The sequence below is a fragment of the Mus musculus genome, chromosome X (genome assembly GCF_000001635.26).
Source record: "Mus musculus strain C57BL/6J chromosome X, GRCm38.p6 C57BL/6J".
Lineage (NCBI taxonomy): Eukaryota > Metazoa > Chordata > Mammalia > Rodentia > Muridae > Mus > Mus musculus.
In genome coordinates, this window is record NC_000086.7 from 34,602,472 (window position 1) to 34,614,486 (window position 12,015).

The window sequence follows — 12,015 nt, forward strand, 5'->3', positions numbered from 1 at the left end:
ACAAAGACCCCCAAAAAGAATGGGAACTTCAGACCAATTTCCCTTATGAATATTAATGAAAAATACTCAATAAAATTCTCACTATCCAAATCAAAGAATACATCAAAATTATCATCCATCATAATCAAGTAGGCTTCCTCCCAGGGAAGCAGGGATGGTTCTATATACCGAAATCCATGAACGTAATCCAATATATAAACAGACTCAAAGACAAAAACTACATGATCATCTCATTAGATACTGAGAAAGCATTTGACAAAATCCAACACCCATTCATGATAATTGTCTTGGAAAGATTAGGAATTCAAGGCCCATACCTAAACATTGTAAAAGCAATATACAGCAAACCAGTTGCCAACATCAAACCAAATGGAGAGAAACTTGAAGCAATCCCACTAAAATCAGGAACTTGGCAAGGCTGCCCACTCTCTCCCTACCTATTCAGTATAGTGCTTGAAGTCCTAGCCAGAGCAATTAAACAACGAAAGGAGATCAAAGGGATACAAATTGGAAAGGAAGACTTCAAAGTAACACAATTTGCAGATGATATTGTAGTGTACTTAAGAGACTTTAAACATTTCACCTAAAACTCCTAAACCTGATAAACAAGTTCAGCAAAGTGGCTGTATATAAGATTATTTTAAACAAATCAGTGACCTTCCTCTACACAAACGATAAACAGGCTGAGAAAGAAATTAGGGAAACAACACTTTTCACAATCATTAAAAATAATATAAAATATCTTGGTGTGAATCTAAGCAAGTGAAAGATCTATATGATAGAACTTCAAGTCTCTAAAGAAAGAAATTGGAGAAGGTCTATGAAGATGGAAAGATCTCCCATGCTCATGGATTGGAAGGATTAATATACTCCAAATGGCTATCTTGCCGAAAGCAATCTACAGATTCAATGCAATCCCCATCAAAATTCTAACTTCATTCTTCAAAGAGCTTGAAAGGGCAATTTAACCCAACTTCCTTCCCAGGATTGCAAGCTGGTACAACCACTCTGGAAATCAGTCTGGTGTTTCCTCAGAAAATTGGACATAGTACTACTGGAAGATCCAGCAATACCTCTCCCGGGCATATACACAGAAGATGTTCCAACTGGTAATAAGAACACATGCTCCACTATGTTCATAGCAGCCTTTTTAATACTAGCCAGTAGCTGGAAAGAACCCAGATGTCCCTAAATAGAGGAATGGATACAGAAAATTTGGTACATTTACACAATGGAGTACTACTCAGCTATAAAAAAGAATGAATTTATGAAATTCCTAGGCAAATGGATGGATCTGGAGGCTATCATCCTGAGTGATGTAACCCAATCACAAAATAACACACATGATATGCACTCACTGAGGGTGGATATTAGCCCAGAAACTTAGAATTCCCAAAATACAATTTATAAAACACATGAAAATCAAAAAGGAAGATTGAAGTGAGAATACTTTATTCCTTCTTAGAATAGGGAACAAAATACCCATGGAAGGAATTGCAGAGACAAAATTCAGAGCAGAGCCTGAAGGAATTTCCATCCAGAGACTGCCCACTTGGGGATCCACCCCATAAACAACCACCGAACCCAGTCACTAGGCAGATGCCAACAAGAGCCTGCTGACAGGACCCTGATACAGCTCTCTCCTGCAAAGCTCTGCCAGTGCATGGCAAATACAGACGTGGATGATCATAAATTAAACAAAGCAAAAGTTCCCCAATGAAGGTGCCAGATAAATACCCAGTGAGCTGAAGGGGACTAACGCCCCATAGAGGAATATCAATATGAATTAACCAGTAACCCCAGAGCTCCTTGGAGCTATACTACCAATCAAAGAAATCACATGGTAGAACTTGTGGCTCTAGCTATATATGTAGCAGAGGATGGCCTACTTGGTCATCAATGGGAGGAGAGGCCCTTGGTCTTGTTAAGGCTTTATGCCCCAATATAGGGGAATTCTAGGACCATGAATGGGAGTGGTTGGGTTGGGGAGCCGAGGGACTGGGGAGGGGATAGGGGATTTTCACTGCGGAAACTAGGAAAGGGAATAACATTTAAAATGTAAATTAAAAATGTCTAATAAAAAATTAAAAAAGAAAGACATATTCACAGGCACAATGCATACCATACTCAACAGAAACACACATTTACATCATCACTTGCATTACTGCACTCTACAAATAAAACACAATCACAAGCCCAATTGGTACCGCACTCTAGAGAAACACATTAAAATATCCACTGTGGTCCTGCTCTATACAGAAACATACATTCTCATGCACATTACCTAAATAATGCCTGCTTGTTTTTTGCCAAATATATCGAACAATAAATATTCCAATTGGGGGAGAGAACCCTCCTTAAATGGTTTTACTTAAATTTCATAGAAATCATCCTCATACAACATCTAATATTATTTCCAGAATTACAGACTACATACTGCAAAATATACATAAACAGAAAGTACAGAAATATAAACCTCAAACACATGAATGTGTGAGAAACTAACAGAAATTGGGGACAAATTGAAATAACAATGACAGTGAATTAAAAGTAAAACAAGGCAGAATTTCTTCAAAACCAAGTATTCAAGTACAAAATATGCATGCATGCTGTTTTAAAGAAACATGTAACAGGTATATTTATCATTATGTTATACAAAGAATTATTCCTGTGCCTAATGTAAGTAAAATTAGCTGTACGTTTGGGATAGATATATATATCCCAAATGTATGTGTATATATATATATATATATATATATATATATATATATATATATATATTATTTATATAGTATATGTAAATTATAAAATATATGTATAATCAGACAAAAATCATTACTAGTGTATATTAATACCTTTATTTTTATGAAGGTGAACATACTGTGTATGTAAAATGACCTATTACCAAAATGTACTTATGACAAAAATTTGTGATCTTTGTGTTTATATGTAAATTTGACCATGTAATCTAGGAACACAGTATAGAATGGGCACTCTATGGTTAGTGGTGAAGATTTTTATTGTAGGTAAGAGACCACCCAGAGACATCTGGAAGCATCCAGAACAGTGAGAAAAATAAATGGACATAGGGCAGGAAAAGCAGGATATGGAGCAGTTATATTAGTTATAAGGTAGAAGAGAAGCTGAGGAGTAAAAGCCATGACCTGGACCAGCCTGAGATTTTAGAGTAGAGGAGGGAGTGAGACAGAACAGGATCCTAGCCCTAGCTTTGAGACTTTAACAAGTGTGAATAGGAACTTAAATAACCTGGAGGACAGCATGGGCTTTGATATGGGATCACAGGTATCTGCCATTTGGAAAAGGAAGGAACTCCTTTTGGCTGCCAAACAAGTTTCTCTAGTTCCTGAGGAACTCTGACTTAATCTAACTACCAGCAATCATACAATATAGTTCAGTTTAAGACTACCTTAGATTCAAGTTTGGACCTAGTGGCCCTGTGCTTTGAGGGGAAAATGGGGTGCCCTCCAACTATTTGAGAAAAAATTCATAGAATTTCAGAAGCAATGTGCCTGAAGCAAGAAAAAAAGAACTGAGGAACTAAACAGGATGAAGAAGCCAAGAGAAGACTTACCAAAAAAGAATACTGAAAGTAAAAATGTGAGAAAGACTCCAGGCATAAAACAAACCTACCAACAAAATCAATCTAAACCAACCAACCAACCAACCAAACAAACAAACAAAAAACCTAAAACGACACCGGGCAGTGAAGAAACCAGGAAACAATAAAGCAAGGATAACATAAACCAGAGGGCACACTAATAAATACACAGAAAGAAAAATGAGCAGCAGGCTTCCACAGAATCTGCAGGTGGCAGGGGAGTTGTGTGAGCTAGACAGAAGGAAGCACGAGCCCACCAGCAGCATCAGGACAAGCACAAGCCCACCAGCAGCACCAGGACAAGCGCAAGCCCACCAGCAGCACCAGGAAACCAGCAAAGGTCACTTCAACTGCTCTGCCACCTGCTCACACAGCTCTTGCTGGTGAGCTCTCCCTGGGCTGGACTCCTTCACCTCACCTAGGGCTTTTAGCAGAAGTGGCCACAAAGTGTCTGGAGCCCCTCTGGCAGCCACTATCTCTGGCAGCAGGACACCAGAAAGGGTAGGATAAAAGGTGGGCTTCCTGGAGCGGTGGGGGGTCGGGGGGAGGATGGGACGGAGCCCCGCAGGAGAAACTAATTAGCAGTGGGAACAGGAGCCCAGGGGAAGACAAAGGGAGGGGGGATCTGCAGTGAGCAGCAGGAACTGGGATGTACTTCAGAGCCAGACTGAGGTTCTGGAAAGAGCAAGGTGGAGCCTGGAGGTAGGTACTTGGAAGCAGCCAGGGAAAGCAGAGAGGACTGGGGACAGCAGGCAGGGGAGCTCAAGACACTAAAGTGGAGGGAGGAGAGGCAATTTACAGCTCTTCTGGACTTCCAAACAGATTTGCAACTATCCTATGGGGGCAGGGCTCTAGACTCAGCAGAGCACCTAGTCTCTGGGAACAGAACAGCCAGTCACTGAGGAGAGTCTCTTGTTCCCCTGTTGGGGGATTCCTGATTCTATTGGACACCAGCCACCCCTTCCCCCACTCTCTATTACTTCCTTCACAGGGGCCTTAGGGAATCCCAGAGACAGCACCACACAACCAGGTGCCAGGGCAGGTTTCAAGCTTCATCCTCAGGTTCCTGGCACCAGCAGTTAGGGACCAGCAAAAAGCATGGAAACAATCACTGGGAAGAGTTCATCATTTACCCCATAGTCAACTGTCTCTCCCCTTTCACACTGCAGCCTTGGAGCCCTCCAGGACCCAGGAAGCAGAAGGGCAGCAAAGCTGCATAACAGGACATGGAAAGTTCAAAGCTGACCAAGAAAAGAGCTGGTCGGAAGAGGCAGAGGAGCAGATCTCCAGCCCTGCCCAAAAGGAACATCGTGGGCTGCAGAATTTTTCATAAGTGGAAAGAAGGAGATGAGTCTATCACACAGTGGAATGGAACTGTGCTGGATCAGGTGCCAGTAAACCCTTCCCTGTACCTGGTTAAATATGATGGGGTTGACTCTGTGCATGCTCTGGAACTTTACAAAGATAAGAGGGTATTGTCCATAAAGTTATCGCCAAGAGGGTGGTATCATCCGGAGTCACTGATTCCAGCTTTGTTGATGCCATAGTGGGCAAAGAAGTTAATCATCTATTTGAGGGTGAGCATGGCTCTAAGGAAGAGTGGAGGGGGATGGTCCTGAGCCAAGCGCCTATCTTGGATAACAGCTTTTATATTACTTATGAGAGAGATCCTATATTATACACGTACCAGCTTCTGGATGACTTTAAAGAGGGTGACCTACAAATCATGGAGGGGTTCAGTGACCCCCCTTCTTTAGACATCGACCTGGAGCTTGTGGATGGCCTGATAGGAAAACACGTGGAAAACACAAATGATGACGGCTCCAAGAGGGATGGCCTGATCATTTACCAGATTGAAACCAAACTTAGAGTGTACCTCATCAAGTATGAAGATGATGTCCATATACATGTCACTCACTTGGAGAAAGAGTTCTAATTATTTATCACGGCGTTGTCACAACTGTAGAAATAAAGTTAATTTCTTTGGAAATAAAGTTGAAGTTGTAATTTCCAGATGGGCTCAGGTTGCTGTTCTTGAGTGTGTCCTGGGCTCAATGTAGGCATACCAGTTGTCTTGAAGAATGCGGGCTTCTGTGGGTATGGCATGCTGTCTGAAGCACTCTGCTGGGTGTGTTTGGTGAGTGGAAAATGGACGGATGGAGCAGCTGTCAATTCAGCCTGTGAGAAAAGTGAGCTAGTATCATAAGCAGTCATCTAAAAATGGAATGGGACTTATCTGGTCTGGTCTTGGTGGGCGAGAATAGAAGGAACTGGAGATAGGTGGTGGAGGAGGGGGCAGAATGATATGACTGCCCAAAGAGAGGTGGAAGGAAGCCAAAGAGAGAGGGGTGGCAGAGAGAGGCTCCCTGGAAGAGGAACAGAGTGAAGAAAGAAACATAGATTGGGAAGAGGTGTGGAAGCAGGGTGAGGCATGGTGGCACCTTCTGGCTTTCAGGAAAACTAAGGAATTCAGGAAGAAGGATACACACAGCAGTGTAAAGAGGTTTGCAGCAAGGGTGGGTAGGGTGAGACAATCAGAGAGGACCCTGAGGAGAGGCTCAAGGACCTGGGAGTCCAGAAGGACCGATGCATACCTAGTCATGGAGACATTAAAGAGGTAACCCTGGGAGAAGCAATTCCAAGAAGAAAGGCTGTCTCTGGGTGGTGAGAGATAAGGTAGTATGGTGGGTAGGTGTGGGGGGTGGAGGAGCACGAAGGCCCAGGGAAAAAATGGCCTTGTGAGGGCATGCAGGTGCACTGAAGGGACACTAAAGGCCATTTCAACAGGGACTACTTGGACAGATTCAACCACAAATCAACATTGCATATATCTCAGGCCTTTCTTTTTTCAGAGTCTGTGATAGCCAGCAGCCTGAAAAAGCTAGTAAGAGTTCCTAGCTTGCTCTGGGCAAAGGACAAGTATTTTTTCTGGGAAATGGTCCCTTACTGGATCCAGGAATAGCAGTCTTGTCACTGTCCTTTTGCTGCTGGAATTGTCCTTGCCTTCCTGGGGGGGGGGGTCTGCTGATTGTGCCTCAATTTTCCATGATATAGAGAGAACTTGCCTGTTCATGTTCTGTCACAGCTTCCTGAAGCCACAGGTGGCTCCATTCCTTGCCCAGGCAAAGGGAAGCTGCCCTTTCTGGTTAGACTCCCTACAAAACCTATAGCTCCTGACACCTTCTAGGTACCTTTTATTCAAACAAGTTTTCCCTTTCTTCTAAAACTGTGAGCTAACCCTGAAGGAAATGTGTGTACCTCTCTGAAATGGAAACTTATGAGTTCTTTGGACAGTCAGTTGTGTTGCATGGTGTTTGTCTAAGGCAAACAAATGAAAGAACATTTTACTGAAGCTGACACAGGTGAAAGGATGTTCTCCTAAACAAGCACGTGAAAGGATGTGTCATGAGGGGCTCTTCACTAATGAAATATGTGTGTTGGTCTGCCTTACATTTTGTAGTTAGACTTTTTTTGTTGGGACCCTATGGGGAGAAACTCACTGGAGAACTTCTGGTGGTGTCAATTGGCTTCTTACCACCTCTGAGGACTCCAACTGATGGTCACAGTTATGTCAGCTGAGGGAGACTCATGCTGAGACAAGAAACATGCTGTGGCAAGGCCCATAGACATGTGATGTTTGGAGGAATTATAAGAAGGGCTAGATGGACAGGGAAGGTGGCTGAGCTTGGCTTACTTACATAGCTAAACACTTCTTGATCTTGTGACTTTGCTGATGGTATTTTCTTGAGAGAGGCACAGTGGGGAACTTTCCTTGGGTTTCTCTTGGTCCTGGTCCCTCTTGCTGACTCAAGCCAAGGCTGAGGCCTGGCTCTCTCTGCTAGTTAGTGTCACTGATACTGATTCAGGTTTGCTAGCCCAACTCTATAGAACAGGACTGCTGGTTTATCCATGAAGTGTTTGGGAGTAGACTGAGGTGCAGTTGCTGACTTGTTAACTGAACTACTGATTTCCAGAAAATATAGATGGAAGTTGCTCCAAAGAACTACTCTTAAACAGGTGCTCTTCCCCTGTATCCTTTCTTTTCTGCTACCTCTGGTGGGTTATGGGCTAAAAGGGAGATTAAAGTATTTATTAACCATGATTAAAAGCAGCCTCTTAAAAAATCAAAGTTATACCCCTCTTTAGGGAAGGGTTTTATAAATACAAAAGGGCTATGGCTGTGAACCGTTGACTTGTCCAACTAATTTTTTTGACTGTATACTGCTGATTGGAAACGTTTGCTTCCTGGGAAGAAGACTTGTCAATGCCAGCCAAGTGCTTCAGTGCTCTGCCATATATATATTCATGTAGAGTCCAGGGCATGAGTCTCTGTCCTCATGCTTTCTTTGTTTTCCTTTCCCATGCTTCTAAAGCCTCTCTGAGAATTGTGAGTGTGTCCTCTTTCCTCCTTTAGCAAACTTTGTTATTGCCTCACAAAAGAAGAATGTGTCTTGTTCCTGCTGCTGAGTTCTTCCCAAAGACACACATGGAAGAAGCAAGGTCTTCCATACATTGAAAGAAGGTGTCAAATCTTGTTGATGCTCACTGCCTACGAAGCATTGACTCAATAAGTTCATTGCATCAAAAATGACAAAAGACCAGCACACCTCACCAGGGCAGCTGTAGTCTTCTTTTCTATATCATGTGTTTTTGCTAAACCAACACCAGCAGTTCCTCTTTCACAGACCCATTTCTGCTAGCTTAGATCGGTATTTTTGGCATTAGTGTTTTGTTGTATTTAGCATCCAATTTGACTTTTTTTAATTTTAATTTTATTTATTTTTCAAGTATTCACTTTACTTCCTTCTCCCTACTCACCTTCTTTGTCCCTCCTTGCCTCCCACAATTCTCCCACTTCCCTTTCTCCTCTGAGTGACTTGGGGCCCATTGCATATCCCTCTATCCTGGCACTTCAAGTCTCTGGGAGGCTTTGTGCATCCTCTCCTACTAAGGCCAAACAAGGCGGTACAAGTAGAAAAAAGATAACCCATGGACAGGCAACAGCTTTTTGGGTAGGTCCAGATCCAGTTGTTTGTGACCCACATGAAGGTCAAACAGCACATCTGCTAGATATTTGTGGGAAGGCCTAGGTTCAGCCCCTATGTTCTTTGGTTGGTGGTTCAGACTCCAAGATCCTCAAGGTTGAAAGTTAGTTGATTTTGTTTGTCTTCTTGGGCAGTGTCTATACCCTTTGGCCCACAATCCTTTCCCATATAAATCTATGAGTCTTCAAGCTCCATTCATTGTTTGGCTGTGGGTGCCTGTATCAGTCTTAGTAAGCTGCTGGTGGAGCCTCTCAGAGGACAACATGCACCTGCCATGTATGTATATCCTTTTAGGATTTTTTTTTACCTCATTCAGGATGATATACTCAAGTTCCATCCATTCTGGCTACTACAAATAAACCTGCCTTAATCATTGCAGACCAAGTGTCTTTATGGGTTGTTGGAGCATCTTTCAGGTATATGCCTAGGAGAGGTATAGCTTGGTCTTGAAATAGAACTATTGCAAGTTTTCTGAGAAGCTGCCAAATTGATTTCTAGAGATTGTTCAAGTTTGCTCTCCTACTAGCAATCAAGGAATGTTCCCCTTGCTCAATATCCTTGCCAGTATGTGCTATCTCTTGACTTTTTGATCTTACCATTTCTGATGGATACAAGATGGTACCTCAGAGTTGTTGTGATTTGTATTTCCCTGATGACTAAGGACTTTGACCATTTCTTTAAGTGCTTCTTGGCCATTTGAGATTTCTCTTTTGAGAATTTTCTGTTTAGCTCTGAACTCCATATTTTAATTGAATTATTTGGTTATTTGTGAATATGGAAATTAGTTGTCTGTCAGATGTAGGGTTGGTGTAGGCCCTTTTCCCATCTATAGGCTACCGATTTGCCATTTGACACTGTCCTTTGCCTTACAAAAGCTTTTCAGTTTCATGAGGTCCCATTTATCAATATTTGATCTTAGATCCTGAGCCTTTGGTATGCTGTTCAGGCTATTGTCTCCTGCAAAAAATTCATTCAAAGGCCTTTCTACATTCTGTTCTATAAGATTTAGTGCATCCTGTTTTATGTTCAGGTCCTTGATCCACTTGAATTTAAATTTTGTGCAGAGTTATAAATATCAATCAGAGCTGGGGCGTGGTGACACATGCCTTTAATCACAGCACTTGGGAGGCAGGGGTAGGCAGATTTCTGAGTTCCACGTTTGCCTGATAAACAAAGTGTGTTCCAGGACATCCAAGGCTACACAGAGAAACCCTGTCTCAAAAAACCCCCCAAATAAATAAATAAATAAATAAATAAATAAATAAATAAATATGGATCAATTTTCATTCTACAGGTAGACCAGGACCATTTTTTACCACTTTGTTTTATGTTGCTGTTGTTTTGGTTTGGTTTTGTAAAGATTTATTTATTTATTTTATGTATATGGGTACACCATTGCTCTCTTCAGACACACCAGAAGAGGGCATCAAATCTCATTACAGATGGTTATAAGCCACCATGTTGTTGCTAGGAATTTAACTCAGGACATCTGGAAGAGCAGTTGGTGCTCTTAAGGGCTGAGACATCTCTCCAGCTCCCTGAAGTTGTTTTTCAGCTGTAGTAGTTCTCTGGTGGAATTTTGGGGGTTACTTATATATACTGTCATATCATCTGAAAATAGTGATACTTTGCCTTAGTCCTTTCCGATTTGTATTCCCTTGATTTTCTTATATGGTCCACTTGTTCTAGCTAGAATTTTGAGTACTGTATTGAATAGATAAGGAAAGAGTGGGAAACCTTGTCTTGTCCCTGGCTTTAGTGGAATTGCTTTAGTTTCTCTCCATTTAATTTCATGTTGCCTGTTTATTATCAGTATATTGCTTTTATTATGTTTAGAAATGAGCCATGAACTCCTGATCTTTCCAAGACTTTTAACATGAATGGGTGTTACATTTTATTGAAGGCTGTTTCAGCATCTAATGAGATGATCATGTGGTTTCTTTCCTTGGGTTTGTTTATATAGTATATTATGTTGAAGGAGTTGCATATACTGAACAATCCCTGTATGGGATGAAACCCACTTGATCATGGTGAATAAAGGTTTTGATGTATTCTTAGATTCAGTTTGCAAGAATTTTGTTGAGTACTTTTGCATCAATATCTGTCCTGTCCAGCAGACCCAGTTATTCGTGGGTGCAAGGGGGACCGCAAACCTGGAAGAGAAAAGAGCAAGAAAGAAGAACAGAGACCAAGGAGGATTCCTGTCAATGTCTCAGTTTATTAGGCTGAAATGTCAGGTTATAAGCACACATCGAGGGGAAATAGGGAGGGGCTGAGGGGTAATTAACAAAGAACAAAGAAGTGGGCATCTGAGGACATGAAGGCCAAATTCAGATTGCAGGCGGGAGGCACTCTGAGTCTTATCTCCGGAATGTAGATTCCTCCTTAACTGTCCTGGGTTTCAGGCTGGGCTCAGCACATAACTCATGTCCTTAGAAGTCTTGGGAGTCAGGAAGAGATAGGGATAATTCAGTCTTTTTAGGGTCTTTGGTGCCAGTATGAGATAGGGAGGAGGAGGCGACCAGCTCCATAACACAAGGCCATTTGGCTTATTAGGGTGGGAAGCTGCGAAAGGCTTCCTTTCTCACAGTATGGTCTCCAAAAAATATCCATAGGCAAGATTGGTCTGAAGTTCTTGTTCTTTGTTGGGTCTTTGTGTGATTTCAGGTATCAGAGTAATTGTGGGTTCATAGAATAATATAGGTAGTGTTCCTTTTGTTTCTATTTTGTGGACTGGTAGAATTCTGCACTAAAACTGTCAGGCTTTTTGATTGGAAGATTTTTGATACCTCTATGTATTTCCTTAGGCAATATAGGACTGTTTAGATAATTTACCTGACCTTGATTTCACTTTAGTACAGAAAGCCATCTAGATTTTTCAGTTTTGTAGAGCTAAAGGCTTTTGTAGTAGCTTCAGCTGATTTTTTTAAATTTCCTCAGATTCTGTTGTTATGTCTCCTTTTCATTTCTGATTTTGTTATTTTGCATACTGTCTCTGTGCCCTTTAGTTAGTTTGGCTAAGGGTATATCATATATATCTTGTTGATTTTCTTTAAAAACTAGCTCTTGGTTTTGTTGATTCTTTGTATCATTCTCTTGGTTTCTCGCTGGTTGATTTCAGCCCTGAGCCTCCAACATCCTGACATCTACTCTTCTTTGGTGCACTTTGCTTCTTTCTGTTCTAGAGCTTTTAGGTGTGCTTTTAACTCGCTTGTATAAGATCTCTTGAAATTTCTTTAGGAAGGCATTTAGTGCTTTGGATTCTTTACTTTATGCTGTTTTAATTGTGCTCCATGATATTTGGTATGGTATGTTTTCACTTCAATTGAATTCTCTAACTTCTTGGAATTC

The 12,015-nt window shown here is 41.6% G+C and overlaps 1 pseudogene; it reads left to right on the forward strand.

The window, feature by feature from the left end:
• The first annotated feature begins 4,077 nt into the window (after positions 1–4,077).
• Gm46681 lies at positions 4,078–5,555 on the forward strand (annotated as a pseudogene).
• The last annotated feature ends 6,460 nt before the right edge of the window (positions 5,556–12,015 follow it).